The 18,620-nt window shown below is 40.9% G+C and overlaps 1 protein-coding gene across 6 annotated transcripts in view; it reads left to right on the forward strand.

Moving 5' to 3' along the window:
* Positions 1-11,779: 11,779 nt before the first annotated feature.
* The window catches only part of VRK1 (VRK serine/threonine kinase 1), a 67,869-nt gene continuing 61,028 nt past the window's right edge, over positions 11,780-18,620 (forward strand). For 2 of the 6 annotated variants that reach the window (XM_036270353.1, XM_036270387.1), the window contains exons 1-4: positions 11,780-11,851; positions 12,674-12,874; positions 15,832-16,000; positions 18,286-18,405. The gene's annotated coding sequence lies outside the window, so the exon portion shown is untranslated. The remainder of the gene's footprint in view (positions 11,852-12,673; positions 12,875-15,831; positions 16,001-18,285; positions 18,406-18,620) is intronic. The other 4 variants (XM_036270368.1, XM_036270390.1, XM_036270359.1 and 1 more) reach the window with 4 other exon arrangements.

Raw genomic sequence — 18,620 nt, forward strand, 5'->3', positions numbered from 1 at the left:
ACATTGTTAAGGCCCTTCCCAGGGCTTCAGAAGGACCTGTACGAATGAGGCTCTGAAGCTCATGTTCCATCAGCTTCATTGTAAATTTCTCTCTGCCTGTGGCTTTGGCGATTTTGATCTAGAAAAGTGTCCCAGTCCACAATAAGCTTACAGTCTCATGGGTGATGGAGGCTTAGACAACTGATTATAAATACAAAGCCAAGAGAATTATAGATAAAATACTAGAGAAGGTTAGGTGGACATTGTAAGAGGCTGTGAAAGACAAGGAGGATTTAAACACATGGCAATGGGTGGGCAGAATAATATCATACTCTTTACTACCGGTCACCTACTATGTACAGAGCACTGTCTATAGATTATTTTATTTAATGTGGACACCAACAGGAAACCGAGACTCCTTGGGGTTAAGTTAGGTCCCAAAGCTGCAATGTGAAAGAGCTGGGCTGTTTGCTCCCGGAGGCAGGCCCTTGTGCACTGAAGGAAGCTGCTGTGCAAGGGGCAGTCCAGGGTGGTGCACCAGAGGTGGGAAATCGCAGGTTCCAGTAGGCAGAGGAGACATTCAGCCCATGGGACCATAAGACTACTTTTTCATCCAACTCATTGCCCACACTTATTTAATAAATCAAGCCACTGCGAATATTGGCAATAATTATTTCGGTTCCTACGGCTTGGAGGGGTACAGCCCCTGAGCTGGACTGACTCAGAGCCTGTAAACCACATTTCCCAGAAGCCCACGTGGGGCAGAGGGACTGGAATCCCACCGAGTCTGGGAAAGACTCCATTTCCCAGCATGCAGTGGGAGCGCGGGCCCACGGCTCCCGGCATTCCAGAGGAGGAAGAGGGGCCAGCGCAGACTCCGCCCCGCTCCGCGACGCTCCCGCTCGCCCCGCCTCTCCCGCTCGCCGCCGAGCCAATCGGAAGGCCCCATACTGCAGAGTCTGACGGGGCCGGCGCCGCGGCGGAGTTGCGAGTCGGCGAAAGCGGCGGGAAGTTCGTACTGGGACGAAGGCGACGGGTCTGCGGCTCGGGGTAGGGGGTGCTGCGGCCGGCGCGGTCTGTGAGCGGGGGCCCCGAGCGGCGGCGACGCAGGAGGCTGCCGGCGGCCGGGCAGGCGGCCGGGCGGCCGTGACTTCGGGCGGCAGCGGGGGCTGCGGGCGGCTTGGCGCAGGCGTCCCCTCCAGCCCGGTCTGCCTCAGGCCCCGCGGCAGCCGCGGGCTCCCCGCACGGGCCAGGCCGGCCCCCAGGCTGGCCCCGAGGCTTCGTTGCACGTTCTGGACCGCGTCTTGGCGTGGGACTTGCCCCGCGTCCGGGGCGCTCGGGCCCGGCCTGAGAGGCGGGGTCTGGGCCAGCCTGGCCCGACGGGCTTCCCCTGCTGTCACCGAGCTGACCTCCTGGAGGGTGGACACTGCAGACGCAAGTACGCTCGCTTGCAGGTGCAGAAAAGCCGCTTTAGAATGAGGGCCGGCGATGGTGGGCCCGGGCGGTGGGGGTGACGGAGAGCATCTCGGAGCCGCTGACGTTGGACGTGAGACCTGAGCGGGGAGCAGGCGCCTGGCCCCCTGACCGCCCCTTTCCCTACCTGTGGGTGTCCGCGTTAGAGCGGCACCCGAGCGTGCGGGGCCAGGCGGAGAGCCCGCGGGGGCTTACAGGGGGCTTGCGGTCCCTCTGACAGTTCCTCCTCTCTCCCCCGAGCCTCTGTTCAAGGGCAACACACAGAGTCTCCTGCCGTCGAAAGAGTTTTTGCCCATCGTTTCAAAACTCGTAGGTGATTTAGTTAATTAGCTTCGACCAACAGCACCAGAGTCTCCAGGTAGAGGGACAGACCAGATTCCTATCGAGGCCACCCATTTTTCTCACTTCTCTGTCAAGTCAACCATTTTTGTCTCTCTCAGTATCAGCCATTCCTTTTCCTCCCCATCTCCCCTTCTTCCCTTTTTTTTGGAACAACTTGGAAATAACCAGTTTAGCTATTGGGAGGGTGGTGCTTTTAGGGAACCGCTGAAGAGCATCTCTAATTCTTTTCCTCTCTCCCTTTTTAAAACTGGAATTGGCCATCTGTGGAGTCTGAAATTTGCAAGAGTAAAAAAAAAAAAATTTGTAGAGCAGCGTTTATTTTTAAGAGTTCTGAATAAAGACACCTTACTTTTTATACATGCTGAGCATGACACATTTGCAGGGGAGAATTCGATCTACAATTTAGGAGCAAGGGTTCTTTATGTGGCTCATTTTATTCAGGTTATGCTTGTGCTTTTCAGAATGGCAGGGAGTAACTGCAGTTAGATTTCTGGGTAGCTAAGGTTACCTTCATCTGCTACCTGGAGGAGGGACTGTAACGGAAGTAGTCAGTAACAGCTTTCTCTGCTGAAGCCAACAGAGATGGTCTTCCCCGAGCATCTCAGCATTGCTGACCACATTGTGTTAATACAGTAAAACAACCTGAATTTAATAACAATAAACTTATGTTAAGCATTACTGCTGATGTAGTACTAATACCTAGTACAAGTCATATAACGTTTCCTGTGTAATGGCTTCTTATATTCAGTGCTGCAAAAAGTATGAGAGGATATTTGTTAAGCAAGCGAGATAATGGAGTAATGTGTCAAGCATAGAACCTGGCTTATAGTCAGGTAGTAAGGGCCCTGGAAATGGTTACGGTTATTTAAAAAGCTCACGCTAAGTTTTATTCCAGTACGCAAGGGTGTATTTAAAAAATAGCAGGCATCCAAAATGTTGACAGCTCCTAAAATTAAATTTCTTAAAGAGGGCAGCTTTTTTAGAAAAAGAACTACTGTGAAATAATATTAAATATATAAGTGAATGTCCCAGATGTCTAGAAAAAACAGGATTTTTATTTTGACAACTATATTTTTTCCCTTAAAGACATCCATACTAAGATATAATTTACTATGAATAGAATTTTGATTTGAAGAATAAAACTTACTGAAAATGAAGCAAAGCTTTACAATTTACCTTATATCAAATGAAGGAAGACTCCTGAATTTATACAAATAGGCAAATGTTGATATCTCCGTATAGCAAGCAGTGAACTTAATGGGAATTAAATTCTGCCCCCCCCCTCCCGTGCGTGTGCGTGTGCGCGTGTGTGTATGTGTGAGGCTTTCAGGAAAATTGCTCTTGATGGGTTTTGAGAATGGATTGGTAACTGAATAGGACTGGAGAATATTTTTCAAACTGGTCGGATATTTTACTTGCTTGCTGAAGTTATTTTCAGAGTGAGTGGAAATGAACTCATTTATTCACCAGCTATCATGTGCCTACTGTGTGTCAGGAACTGCCAGGTGCAGTCTGTTCTTGCTACTGTAGTGTTTTGTTGAAGCAAGTTCTCTTTGTTTTAAATTAATAGAGGGCATTCTTTTGTACTTTAGTTATCTAGCATTCAGCACACAAGAAGTCAATAAATGTGTAGGGCACATTTGAAAAACAGCACTATTATTGATAAAATATAGCAAATGTGGACTTCTTAATAAGGATGTAAGATTAATTTAGAAAGGTGATAGAATCCTCGCAAAGCACTTAGGTAATGAAACCAAGTTGTGTTTGCACTCTAGGATATGTTTGGCTCTTTTGACCAGAACTCCCTATTAATATGTACTTTCTGGCCATTGTAAAGATGCAGAGAGGCCTGTGCCCTTTATATTTTCCTACACTGGGCTCTTGAATGATATTCAAGTACCTAGTATTTGGAGGTTGTTGTTTTGAAGTAATTTCATACACTTTTCCCATTTACTCCTGCTCCATGTAAATCTTTGCACTCAAACACAAGCACATTCTATTATTCTTTTTCTGGGTGACATATGGACAACACTTTAAAAAAGAAAAGCTCTCGCCCTGGCCGGTTTGGCTCAGCGGTTAGAGCGTCGACCTGCGGTCCTGAGAGACCCGGGTTCGGTTCCCGCTAAGGGCGCGTACCTCGGTTGCAGTTTGTCCCCGGCCCTGGTCGGTTGTGCGGGTGGCAGCCACTCGATGTGTTCCTTTCGCATCGATGTTTCTCTCTCTCTCTCTCTCTCTCTCTGTTCCTCTCTCTCCCTCCCACTCTACCTGAACAGAAAATGGAAAAATGTCCTCCGGTGAGGATAAAAAAATAAAAAAATAAAAAATAAAAAAGAAAAGCTCTCTAAAGAGCCTAGACAGATAGGAGGTGTGCCCTCCTCCCTACTATTCACCAATAAATACTAATGACAAGAAACTACTTTTAGTAATATTCTTCAGTAAACTTACTAAGAATTTTACTAGCCACAGCATCAGCTTTGTCAGCTGGGAAAAATGCATTGTGAATCATTGTTTATTTAGTCTTTATGTAGGTACATGTTTTTTGTTTTTTTTTTATCCTCACCCGAGGACATTTTTCCATTTTTTGTTCAGGTAGAGTAGGAGGGAGAGAGAGGAACAGAGAGAGAGAGAGAAACATCGATGTGAAAGGAACACATCGAGTGGCTGCCACCCGCACAACCGACCAGGGCCGGGGACAAACTGCAACCGAGGTACGCGCCCTTAGCGGGAACCGAACCTGGGTCTCTCAGGACCGCAGGCCGACGCTCTAACCACTGAGCCAAACCGGCCAGGGCGGTACATGGGTTTTGATAATTCTTTGTAGTAACTCCTATCTGTCCATGGATCTCTGGCCCATAGGAAGGGAACCAGTACTCTGGGCTTTGAAAATTAAGAGACACTGCTCACGCTGGCAAATACTTAGGATGAATATTGAATGCACACTAAAATGTTTATCAGTAAGCCACATCCATTAGTGGGAAGATATACTAGATGGAAGTCATACAGTTAAATTGCAAGGTTATTTGAGATTTGGGAGTGTTCTGTCATATACTTTTTAAGCAAATGCATACTTTATTGGAAGGACAATTTGTCTTGTGGATCTCAGTACCTGGAACAATATAGTTGGTCCCACAAGGGACTAAATGAGAACCTGAAAGTCACTAGGGATAAGGGCTGCACCATCCCACTCTGTTGAGGGCTTTATACTTTCTTCCTGTGAACTTACCTTTTTTCTCTTTGCAGACTGGTGGTCTTGCTGCTGTTTGAATGTGGGGCAGATAGGTTTGCTCTAGACCTACCTAGCTCCTACTTTCAAGACCCCAAAAGAGACTGTTATCTAATTGTTAATCATGTCTAAAATTTTTTTTTAAATCATGAAGTTAGAAATCTAAGGTAACTACAGCTTTATTTCAGGTTAATTACTTTTCTCAAATTGTTATTCCAGGTAACAGCTGGACAAATGTCATTATTTGATGGTACTCTATAAGTGCATTGTGATCACATTTTACAGTGTTAAGTGTTAGACACTGCTGGAAGACATTGAAACTTTTACTCCTACTGACAGTGTTGCTTTTTTCCCCACTTCTTATTGCAGTTGGCTATATAATATGGCAACAGAGCCATCAACATACAGATTATATCTCATAAAATCTTTGTTAGAGGTAATAAAAAAGTCTTTTATTTACGAGTCAGGAAAAACATTTAAACATATTTTTTAAAAAAGAAGGTCAGATAACATTTAAGTCTTTATCTTATTGTCTTCTTCAGGTTTTTAGAAAATATTTTAGAAACTGTAACTTTCAAATTCATAGTACCTCTCATGTTCCTAGTTAGGAATGTAAAATGGTACAGCCACTCTGGAAATTAGATTGGCAGTTTTTTAAAAAAGTAAACATGCACTTACCATATAACCCAGCAGTTGTACCCCTGCACATTTATTCTAGAGTATAACTTTTATTAACACTAAGACCTGTGTAGGATGTACATAGGGGTTTTGCTTATAATAGGCAGAAACTAGAAACAACCACACACATCCTCCACAATAGCCACGTAATGAAACACCGCTCACAGCAGAAAGGAACAAACTACGACACATGCACCAATCTGGATGGAGCTCAAGGGCATTGACTTGAGTGAAAAGAGCTCATTTCAAAAGGTTGTGTAATTGTATGATTCCATGTATATATCATTCTCGAAATGACAAAATTATGGAGATGGAGAATAGGTTAGTTTTTGCAGGGGTTATGGCTGGGGGTGAGATATAACTATAAAGGGGTAGCATGAGGCGGTTTCTTCGGGATAATAGAACAGTTCTGTATCCTGATTGTTGTGATGGTCATGTGAATTTTTACACATGATAAAGTGCCCTAGAACTATACACAATACAAACAAAATGAATGTAAAAACCGAAATCCAAATAAGTAGTATGATTACTAATGCTGTATCAATGCAGTTAACTTTTGATAATTGTGCTATGCTTGTCCATTGATACCTTTACCACATTTTATGTACCCATTTACCCATTTAAGGATGTGTGGGTTGTTTCTAGTTTTTGGCTATTACAAGTAAAGCTGCTATGAACACTTATGTATAGGTTTTCATGTGAATATAAGTCTTCATTTTTCTAGGATAAATGCCCAGGAATGAAGCTTTTGGGCTGTAGGGTAGTTGTATGTTTAACTTATTAAGAAACTACCAGACTTTCCCAGAGTAGCCATACCATTTTACAATTCTATTGTCACTATATGAGATACCCAGTTTTCCTAAATCTTTGTTGGCATTTGGTGTTGGTAATATTGTATGTTAACAAATATAATAGGTGTATAGTGGTATCTCATCATGGCTTTAATTTTTATTTCCCTAATGGCTAATGCTGATTAACATATTTTCATGTTCTTATTTGCCATCAATATGTTATTCGGTGACTTGTCTATTCACATCTTTTGCCCATTTTGTAACTGGATTTTTTGTTTCCTTATTGTTGCATTTAGAGTGTCCTTTATGTTTTCTGAATACAAGTCCTTTGCCAGTGTATAATTTGTAAATCTATTCTCTCAGTCTGTGACTTGTCTTTTCATTTTCTTACAGCGTCTTTTGCAGCACAAAAGTATACATGGATTGTGTTTTCATTGTCATGCATGTCTCAGAACTCTTTGCCTAATCCTAGATCAGGAAGATGGTCTGTGTTTTCTTCTAAGTGCTTTATAATTTTATGTCTTACATTCAGATCTAGGATTATTTGGGGTTAATTTTTACATAGCATATGAGGTTTAGGTCTTGGTTCTTTCTTTTTCTTTTGTGTGTGGATGTCCAGCTATTGCGAAATCATTTGTTAAAAAGATTGCCCTTTCTCTGCTAAATTATTTTACTTACCTTTATTAAAAAACCAGTTGGCCATACACTACAAACTGCATATCAGAATGAAGACAGGAAATGAGTAAGCAATTAAGTATGCAAATTAATATAGGTTTATGAAAGTATGACATGGCTTGAGTCTTGGTAAAAGTAAGTGTGGTTTTGAGATGAAGTGGGAAAACATTTAGAGAAAAGAATGAGCAAAGATAGGTCCTAGAGAAACTAGGTCAGAATTGGCCGTTGTGGGAAGTAATTGAGTGAAGGGGGAGGGAAGTAAAGGAAGGATAGTTGGTTCATGAGTATGGAAAACTGCTGGTTAGAGAGTAGAGGTTATACTCTATTTCTTTGGCTACTAGGAAGATACCATAGGTTCTTGAGCAGGAAAATGATTTGGTAGAAATGATACTCGAGAAGTTGTTTTAGGGCCATGTATGGCAGTAATAGTCTGGTTGGAAGAGCAGGTTGTAACCATGACCCTTCACTGGACTTACCACTTTGTGTAACATATGTTTTCTACAAAGCTAAAAAACTGGTGCCACTTCAGAATATTAAGCTCCTAGTATTTCATAGAAGAATAATGATAGATTTTAGACTTTGCCATTGTCTTCAGTGATGGATACTGAGAACTCTGCTAGACTTTCAAACTCCTTCATATTAATGCTACTTTTAGTAAGTTGTACATGTGGGAAGAAGAGCAGTTTTTTTTGGAGGGGAGTGCTCATTGACGTGGATGACATTTCTTATCAGGCCTAATAAGGGTCCAAGAGGTGAGCAACCGAAATGATAAAAACAGGGTTGATAAATTGCTCCAAAGAGGAAAAGTTAATGGAATCGCTCTTATTTATTATAGCAAAGAGGAGACTCGGGGGTTATTTAATCAGTGTGTCCTGATACTTGTATATGAAGAACTATGCAGAGAATGATGATGACCAGCTGTTCTTTAGAACCACCGAGGATTGAATAAGGACAAATGGCTCAAACAGCAGCACTAGGGTTTTAGTCATAGGGATGCATTTGCAGGCAATACGGACATTAGATATTTCATGCTGGTGATCTAAAGGATCTTTAACGGTAAAATGGGAACCTAGACATAGTTTAGGAACATTGTAGTCAGGGGGATGTGACAGGTGGCAGCCCTCTAGTCCTAATTTTTTTGTGACCGAAAATACTCAGTTTCTTTTTCTTAACACCCACGTCACTTCTTGATTTCTTTCCCCGAACAAATTATACTTTTTTTCTGTTTATCTGTGGGAATCTCATTTGGTTTCTGCTTTCTTTTGTGCATTTAAATGACTATCTTGGATATAGATTAGACTTCTGTCATTTAAAAAATAACCACTCAACCAATAGAACTTACTTAATGTCAGACAGACTACTAAATATCAATACATTTCTGCTTTTTAATTTAGAGCATGGAAAACTGTATTATCCCATTAAAAAATCAATGCTGACTTGTTGAGCAAAGGATTGAATAAGAGATTACCATGACGTGTATTAATGAAAGATTGATAGTGTGAAAAGTTTCAGGGCAATCACTTATTTTTGTCTTCAAAGTACCTTTTCTATTTGATTTAATTTCCTTGGTCTGATTCTTTTCCACCAGTCTAGTTTTATTTTCCTACTGAAATGTTGAGATTGACCAAGAATATTTCACTTGATTGCAACCCTTCAGTATTATCACAGAGAATTAATTTTTCTGCAGAAGAGCAAGCTCTTGCAGTGCTATGCAAGCTGCCCATTTACAACTCTCATTGCTTGGCACCTATGCCCTGGTGACAGTTTGACCAACATGTGAGCAGGCACAGTGCCATCCTGACAGATGGGCGTGAGTGTAGGCAGCCAAGAAACCATGTATCTGCATCTAGTGTATTTGTTAAGGGCAGGATTCCCAGTCGGGGATGTTCAAACGTCTGTCCATCCTGCGCTTTCACGCCGATGGATAAAGGGATGTCATCATTAATCTCAGCTTCTGACTGAGAGTCCATGGGTATATAAGAGCTTCTTGGCTCTTTCAGAAGTAGGCAATTGGGGACAATCAGGATAATTGTTCTCTCTTTCATCACAGGACTACTTCAAATAATACTTTCCCCTTTCTCCTAGCCAGCTAGGTTTGCAATGAGTATAAACCTGTTCAGATATTGTCCTGCTACTTCTAGAATTTGTTGTCTAGAGTGCAAAAGCTTTGACAGTCATTTAATATTTATGGCTTGGACAGTGATGTATATAATTGGAGTTAGGTAGGTGTGAGTTCAGATATTGACTGCTGTATGACATTAGGGCAACCAATTTTACCATCAAATCAAGGTAAAATAATACCTGTTTCATAGGGTAGTTGTGAGAATTAACTGAAATATGTACATTAGTCACTTGATAGACTATATGGCCCACAGTCAGTGTTCTGTAAATGCTTATCATCATTATCACTTTAACATCTCTGTTTTTCTCTGGAGAGTTATCTGAAACAGGTAGTTTTTTGTTTTTTTAAATATGTGGTTTTTTGTTTGTTTGTTTTTTAATTTCAGAGAGAGGGACAGGGGGAGAGAGAGAGAGAGAGAGAGAGAGAGAGAGAGAGAACCATCCATCAGCTGCCTCCTGCACACACACAATGGAATTGTACCCACAACCCTGACTGGGAATTCAAATGGCAACCTCCTGGTACATGGGACACACCCAACCAACTGAGCCACACCAGCCTGGCCAGATAATCTTTTTTTGTTTGTTTGTTTAGATAGAGTGGGAGGGAGAGAGAGGAAGAGAGAGAGAGAGAGAAACATCGATGTGAAAGGAACACATCGAGTGGCTGCCACACGCACGACCCAACCAGGGCCGGGGACAAACTGCAACCGAGGTACATGCCCTTAGCGGGAACCGAACCCGGGTCTCTCAGGACCACAGGCCGACGCTCTAACCGCTGAGCCAAACTGGCCAGGGCCAGATAATCTTTTTGTAAAACTCACTTCCCATTATTATCGAAAGTCATGTACCTTACTTATATTTTCACATTATAGTCTACAGTGGAATGCCTCCAATGATAGGGAACTCTACCTCTAGAGTTTTTCAGCCATGAGACTAGTGACATTTTAGACAGTTTGTTCTTTGTTCTGGGGGGTTCTCTGAATTTTAGGTTGTTCAGCATTATCCCTGGCAGGGGCGGTGGAGGGAGAATGACAAAATTGTCTCTGGTTGAGTACCACTGCCTCTAGAGACAGCCTATCTTGTTTTTAATAAATTTTGACTGTTATTAAGTTCTTATATTGCATGGATGTCTGTTTTCTTATTTTCCACCCAATTCTGTCTGTTGGAGACAATGTAGAACAAGCTGAGCTCCTATTCCACATGTCCTTTTAAATAGGTGAAGACGGTTGTCAGGTCTTCTCAGTGGTCCTGAACTGAAACATCTCCATGTATTTAGTTTTTCCTTAGAAGGCATGATTTCCTGTCAGTTTACCACAATAGTGGCTTCCCTTTGATGAAATTCCATTTTTAAACTGTAGTGGTTAGAATTGAGTGCAATACTTAGGCATGGCTCTTATTCTAGTTATAGAACTTCTGTGAGTATAGGACAGAATATTACCTTTCTTCTACATACTCTGTTCATTTATTTATTTATTTTTTAACTAATTCATTTTTGTTACAGATGTTTCTCCTTTCCCCCATACTGATTCCCCCCTCACCCTCCCTCCCTGCCCTGTCCCCAGCTTTGTTGTCCATGTCCATTGTTCATGCATACATGCATATAAGTTCTGTGGTTTATCTCTGTTCTTAAGGTCAGCTGTATCCTTTTGATGACCACCTAGAGTTGAATAAAATCTCTTGGTTTATCTAAACCATATCTTCTTCATCTGTTTTTTATACATTAGTTTTGGAGTCCAACCATGAGAGCTTTTGTTTATCCTATTAAATTTCTTTTTTTTTTTTTTTTAACCCCCCCCCCTTTATTGATTTTTTAGAGAGAGAGGAAGTGAGAGGGAGAGAGAGAAACATCGATGAGAGAGAACATTGATTGGCCACCTCCTGCATGTCCCCCCACTGGGGATCAGGCCCACAACCTGGGCATGTGTCCTGGCTGGGAATCGAACCGGTAACCTCTTGGTGCATGGGTCGACCTTCAACCACTGAGCCACACCGGCCGGACTTAAATTTCTTTTTATTGTAGTTAGTTAACTACATTCCTGAGTCTTGGTCAACTCTGAAGTTTCTAGCTTAAATGAACAAGTAGGTGATGACGTCCTCAACTGAGAGAGAAAATATAGGAGGGAGAGAGAGAGAGAGAGAGAGAGAGAGAGAGAGAGAGAGAGAGAGAGAGAGAGTGTGTGTGTGTGTGTGTGTATAGAGGATTGGAAGCTTGGGGAATCCCAATATTAAGAGCAGCTGGGTAGAAAGGAGGCAACAAAGGGACCAAGAGGGAGTGGGCAAAAAGGTAGGATGAAAATGAGAGGAGTCCGTCATGCCTGAAAACTTGGAGTCATCTTTATTTCTCCTTAACGCCCTTACCTCTATTGGGTCACCCAGTTTTACTGATTAATTTTTGAAATATAGCATTCATTCTGGAAAAAAATGCACAAATCTTAAGTATCTAACTCAATGTTTTTTTTTTTTTAACAAAGTAAACACATTATAAATCACCACCGAGATCAGGACATTCACTCTTCTAGCATTCCAGAAGCCTTTATTGTCCCCTTTTCAGTAATTACGGCCACCCAAGGTAACCACTCTTCTGATTTTTATACTTACAGCTTAGTTTTGACCTCACATATAAATGGAATTATACTCCATTTGTTGCATGTAGTTTGTTGTGTGTGTGGTTTTTTTTTAAATAGCTCTATATTGGCTTTGGTTATTTATTATTGCATAACATATTAGTTTTGGTTATTGATGACTGCATAACATACCATTCTAAACTTAATGGACTAAAACAGCAACCATTTCATTCTGCTCATGGACTCTGGGTTAGGATTAGTTAGGGTCTAGAATCATTAACTGCTCTATCACTCACACGTATGGCTGGGATGTCTTGAAGACCAGGCTCATCTGGGATTGTTGAGCACCCACATTTTTTTTTAAGTGGCTATATTATTTTCCCAGTGGTGTATATAAAACAGTTTTAGTGGAGACAGAATTTCCACTTGAAACTTGTTTTTGTTTCTTTGCAACTTTTGAGTCCTTGGTGGACTGTTCAGATAGTGTTCAGATATTGCTACTGAAAAGGCTGTAATGGAGTTGATGATCATACACGACCAGGGGAAGGTTAATGTCAGTGTCCAGAAGCAGAGATTCTGTTGAGGAGGAGAGGAGTTTTAAGAAGTGCCAGGTGAACACAGTCTGGTATTGGATCAAGTCACAACCATTTGGAAATGAGCTCCTGCATTTTCATTCTGGGCCCTTGTAATCCAGACGCCAAGCTTAAACTGGACATTGCATGTATAGGGGATTAAGTGGTGGTATAATTTCTTCAGTGCATATACTTTCTTTTCTGTTTGGGGAATAAGTCTTACATCTTATCACCAGTACTGTTGTTGCTTTAAAGGTGAGCCGTGCCCTGGTTGCAGATTCTCCACAAGGCCTTGGTTTTTCACAGCATATTGGTGGGATCCCAGAGGAAGCTCCAGGAGAGTGACTTATCCTCACAAGTCATATTACGTCACTTTCACTAGACTATTGGTTGAAATAGACACAAGCCTGCCTGGATTCAAAGGCAGGGAACATTGACCTCACGTCTTCATGGGAGGTGTGTCAAAAAATTTCTGGCTGTTTTTTAAAACCATCACAAATTATATACCACAATGTATTTATCCATTCAGTTGTAGATGGGTGTTTGAATAGTTTCTAATTTGTAGCAGTTATGAATAATGCTGCTGTAATCATTCTTGTTCATATCTTTTGGTTCACATGTATTCATTTCAGTTGGTATCTGTCTAAGGGTAGAATTGCTGGCATAGTGTACGTGTGTCTTCAGCTTTAATACATATATACTGCCAGACAATTTTCCAAAGTGATTGTACCGATTCTTGCTCTTACCAGTGAGAGTCCCAGGTCCTCTGCAGCCTTGCCTCCAATTGGTAGTGTCAGTTAAACATTAAAACATTTTTACAACCATTCTGTGATTGTGTGGAAGATCCCAGTGTGGCTTTAATTGGCATTTCACTGATAATTAGTGATTTGAGCACCTTTTCATATACTTGTTAGCCATTTGGATATCCTGTGTTGTAAATTGCCTGTCAAGTCTTTTGCTATTTTTTTTTTCCCAAATCCTCACCCAAGTACATGCTTTTATTGATTTTAGAGTGAGAGGAAGGGGGTGAGGGGAGAGAGAGAGAAAAAGTAAAAGAACATCGGCCGACTGCCTTCTGTGCATGCCCCCACTGGAGATGGAACCCGCAACCTAGGCATGTGCCCTGACCGGGAATCGAACCCACAGCCTCTCAGTCCACACGACGATGCCCAACCAATTGAGCCATATCAGCCAGGGCTGCCCATTTTTAAACAAATTGGGTTACCTCTCTTTTTCTTAATTGAAATGGTGAGGTTCTTATACATATGTGGCATATGCATATTAGGGTCTTTATTCGATATAGATAGAAATGCTTTATATTAACGGTTCTTCCCTTGCTTTTTTTTACTTAACTATATCTTTGAGACCATTGCATACGTGTAGAAGGAACCTCGAAGGTCTTGTGCTAGAAAGCAAGGAGAATACCTGAGACTGTTGGAGTCATGTCAGAAGGACACGGGGCCAACTTGAATGGCTTCTGTTTCCTAGTGCAAAGGAAGAGAGAAAGGAGCAGCCCTGGTGGTGTTCAGAAGCTGGCATGACCTCACAGATAGATCACGTTCTTCTCCAGTTAAAGTAGATAGTCCCACAGCACACTTCAGACGAGGTTTCTCCGAGCGCATGACAAAGTGAGACAGAGCACAAATAAGACCAACGGTGCTGTGCCACCCACTAAATACTTGGCCAAAATGAGTGACCGCTGCTTCCTTACCAGGCTCTTCTCCCTTAGAAAAAATTTCTTGAGATACCCAAGCATAAAATGACCCCACTTTCTGACAGCATCCAGTTTAGAGAAAGCTCTGCTTCCCTAGATCCTCCCCCAAATTACCTAAACAGCTCAAACCCTATAGTAGAGTCTTGAGAACATTCTCTTACTGGTATGTCCCACTGGTCCTCATGGTGTGTCTTCTCCCAACTTGCTTACTGGGTGTTCTGGGTGGTCTTTGGTTGAAGGGCTGGCTCTGACATCAGAGATAGGACAATTTGAGCAGCAACAAATTACAGGGGAACAGGTTAAGTAACAATATAGGGACACAATCAGAAAAATTCAAAATGTAGGAAATTTTAAAGAACAAATGCCAAGAGGAAGGGAAAAATAAAGGAGGGAGATGGCATTTGTCAATTAAAGATTTAAAGACATGTCAGCTAGATGCAATGACTAAGAAGTCAACTGTAAGAAGATATGTTTTGAGACAGTTAAGATTTGAACATATTAGATATTAAGGAATTATTAATTTTGTTAGGTGTGACAATTACATGTGGTTAGATTTTTACAGAGTACCTGTTAGAAGTATTTACATAAGAAATGATGTGATGCCTGGGGTTTGGTTTAAAATCTTGGGAGGGGTCAGTGGCCAGCGGTATGCAGAAGAAACAGATGGCCATGTGTTGATAATTTTGAAACTAGGTGATGTGTACATGGGAGTTTATTGTATCATTCATCTACTTTATATATATTTAAAAACTCTTCTACTAAGAATTTTTTAAAAGCCATTTGTATTTCTTTTTCTGTGGATTTGTCTCTCCATGTCACTTTTCTTTTTTCTTTTGTCTTTTCCCTTATAATAAAGGATTTTTAAGTACTGAGAAAATTAGCCTTTGTCATATGTTTTGTAGATACTTTTTATTTTTGAGTTTATAGTGATTTTTATCTGGAGAATTTTTATTTTGTCAAATTTAGCAATTTTCCTTATGTCTTGAGTGTTTTATTTTGTGTGTTTCTTAAAAAAACCTTGTCTCAAATTCTGAAAAGTTATGTTTTCATCAAGAACTTTTAATTTTAATCCTCACCCGAGGGTATTTTTCTATTTATCTTTAGATAGAGTGGGAGGGAGAGAGAGAGAGAGAGAGAAAGGGAGAGAGAAACATTGATGTGAGAGAGACATATCAACTGGTTGCTGCCCCCCCCCCCCCTCGCCAGCCCCGACCAGGGCCAGGAATGAACCGCAACTGAGGTACGTGCCCTTGACCAGAATCAAACCCGTGACCGATTGGTCAATGGGCCAACACTCTCAGTGGGCCAACGCTCTACTGCTGAACCAAACTGGCCAGGGCGTCATCAGTAATTTTTTAATGACTGTAGTACACTTCTGATAATACTTTGGTTATTTGGTAATCCTAATTTCCTTTTAGAGTGGTCAGAAATGTTCTCCCTTTGAGCCTGCTGCAGGACTGTAAGGAGAAACAGTTCTCAGTAGTTGTCCCAGATAGACTTAGTAGTGAACACCCGAGAAGTGATTGTAAACAGAGTTTGGTTCTTTATTCTGCCTACTCAAGTAGGAGAACTAATGGGAAATCTATCCTGTACAGAACTATCAAAATATGCTAAACGTTATATAAGAATATTGACAATATAGTGTAGAATTTCTAACTCTAGGAAGTGTTTGCTTTACATAAAGAAGCATTTCTTTCAGCTCTTTTAGGGCTTGTGAAGAGGCAGGTGCCACATCTCTTTGAAGTCCACATCCATCCATCTGTCTTCCCTCTCCCCCTTCCTTCGTTTTGTAGATGCATTTCATTTCTCCATTCTCAGTGTATAAATTTTCAAAACCATCAACAACCAGGATATCTGATGAGAAAAGGGTGAGTACTGCAATAATTTTTTTAGTATGTGGATAGGCTGGTTCCCCAGAATCTTCAAGAAGCTATGTTTGAGTGTTCTCCTAGACTCAGGTCAAAGGATAGTGTGATGACCTCATCTAGATAAGAAAATACTTTTAGATGCAGGTAGGCTGTTCTGTACCTTTGGGGAAAACATGTTGAGCTGTTCACAAAGAATGTGGAAAGGGAATCATAATGAGGCTATCACACCAGGGGGATAGCGCATGATGGCTTAGGGACTGCCTTCCGAAGTTCTTGTCTTTAGACTGGCTCCCCTCTTCCATGGGATGCGTTTGCATAGGCAGAGCAGAAGTTTCTGGTTTCTAGTATCGGGGGATCGATGAATGAATGTACTTCAGTGTCTGCTTCATGGTTGATTTCTGGAGACCTGTTAGGACTCCAGGGATGGATCACTTACCCTCTACATCAAAACTCAGAAAGAGAAGTGAACAGCAGAGCCTTCACGGAACCTTCCGTTCGGGGGGAAGTGGTGGCAGTGAGGTATGTTGGGCTCGTGTTGGAAAATGAAATCGTACCACACTGCAGGTTCTCAGGCAAAAATTAATTCTGCAGTTAGTGTTCCTCCTTTAGATAGCATTTAAAGGAAATGAAAGTTGAGGAAGTATATTTGATACTGTATTTAAAAAATTTTATTCACTATACCAACACATTTTATAATATAACATCAGTCACTTTTCCTAATACAAGTAAAAATAATTATGGCTAGAAAGGAATTTTTCTTCTCTGGAGATATTCACTTCCTTTTTCAGAGTTAGAAGTGAGAGTCTTCACCTAGTTCTTTCCAGCTTAGGTGTGAAAACATGACTAAGTGTGACAGTTGCTTCAAAGATTGTATCATAGTTTGAGTTTAGCTTAATGTTTTTCAGGAATAAACCTATGACTTTATAGGATCATTATTTTGGGAGGTTCACATCTGTACTCTTATGGTTTGTTGTGTTGTGTTTGACTCTTATTTTGTTAATGTTACTAAAGGTACCATATAGCATGAATGTTTTTCATGCTTTTATTCATAGGCATGGTTCTCTTGAGTGAAACCAGGGGTCTGATTGGGTGTCCCTAACAGAAAGTCACAGTTCACCTTCCTGTGTCTCTCAGATTTTTATGTTAAATGGCATTGGTAATAGTATATTTTTATTCCTGTGGGTATCCTTAACTGTTTTGTCTCAACTGTAGGATTTGTGTGGACAAAATGAAGTAAATATATGAAGACCCTTTGTATTTTTGGGAAGTGGCTATATAAACTTAAGATTCAGTATTTTATTTTTCAGATGATCTCTTAGCACTAATCAAATGCATTAATCAACTTCTGATTAGCTAGCTCATTTGTAAGAGAATTGTCTTAAGATGTATAGCTTTCAGATTGTTCCTGATGTAATTTAACAAAAGAGGTGATGGAATTCTTTGTTGACCCATTATCTCTTGTTTGATTTTATCCTTTAACTTACTGTAGTTTGGTAGGAAGCCATTTACACCAAAATATGTAATTACTTCTTAATCCCAAATAAATTTGAAATACAAACTTATTTGTCTTGGGATGTAATAGAATGGAAAAAGGGCAGTTGTTTTTGCTCCTTCTGTGACATTCCTTCACTAATTTATATATTTTACCAACTTCTAAAATGAACTGCTAGAGGGGGCTTGTATTAAAATTATCCAATCCAGTAGAGTTGTATATAATAGAATTGTTACATTGAATCGAATGACTTAATCAAGAAAGCAGATATACCAAGGTACCTCCATCAGTGGTCTAGTCTGGGCCTCACAGCCCCTGTGCAGTGTTAAAACAGGCAGATGCTGGGCTCTGGTGGAGTAGGGCCTTTATTTAAAGTTCCACTGGTAATTATGATGGATAGCCAAAATTGAGAAGTACCATCTCAGACAATGGGTAATTATGTAATAGAGTTTATACTTCTGCTCTGCTCTTTCTGGCAGTGATTGAAAAAGAGGAAACAGGAGTTTCATAGCTCGTAATATCTTAAAAACTTATGTTACTGAAAGAGGCACTTTTTCCCACTATGAAACTAACAGAGTTTGATTTTGTACATGTCTACAACTGCTCAGTCTTTAATAAATAGTTTTATCAAGGATTCAGAAGCATTTTTACCTGGAGGGCTTTTTACTGACCCTTGTTTGGAGCTGATGGTATAATATTGATTATAACTGTGATGGTTCTGCGTGCAGCTAGTGCAGCTTCCTGAGTCCAGGGTTGCGTTTCATTCATGTTTTATTTCCGACCCCTCACACAGTTTCCGGCACATCTTTCAGAGGTGTTTTATAAATGCCTTTGGAGTGAATGGTTCAAGTATTTAATTTCCTGGTGAAGTAAGTCGCCATAAAGACAGAGCTGAGGACATCTAGAGTAAGATGTGAGTAGCATGTGTCCTGGACCATCTGTCACTAATATCAATTGTTTCTACTTGGCACTGAAGACTTGTTTTTGTGGGGGAGGGTAGCTTGTGTGAAAAGGAAACCTCTTAGTTTATTCTGTAACCCTCTGTTTAGTGGCTAAAAGTAAATTTAGTTATTAAAAAACTTGACATTCTTATTACTCAGTAAGGAGTGATGCATTGGTTATTCCAGT

This window comes from Molossus molossus, unplaced genomic scaffold (genome assembly GCF_014108415.1).
Source record: "Molossus molossus isolate mMolMol1 unplaced genomic scaffold, mMolMol1.p scaffold_m16_p_1, whole genome shotgun sequence".
In the NCBI taxonomy this organism is placed as follows: Eukaryota; Metazoa; Chordata; class Mammalia; order Chiroptera; family Molossidae; genus Molossus; species Molossus molossus.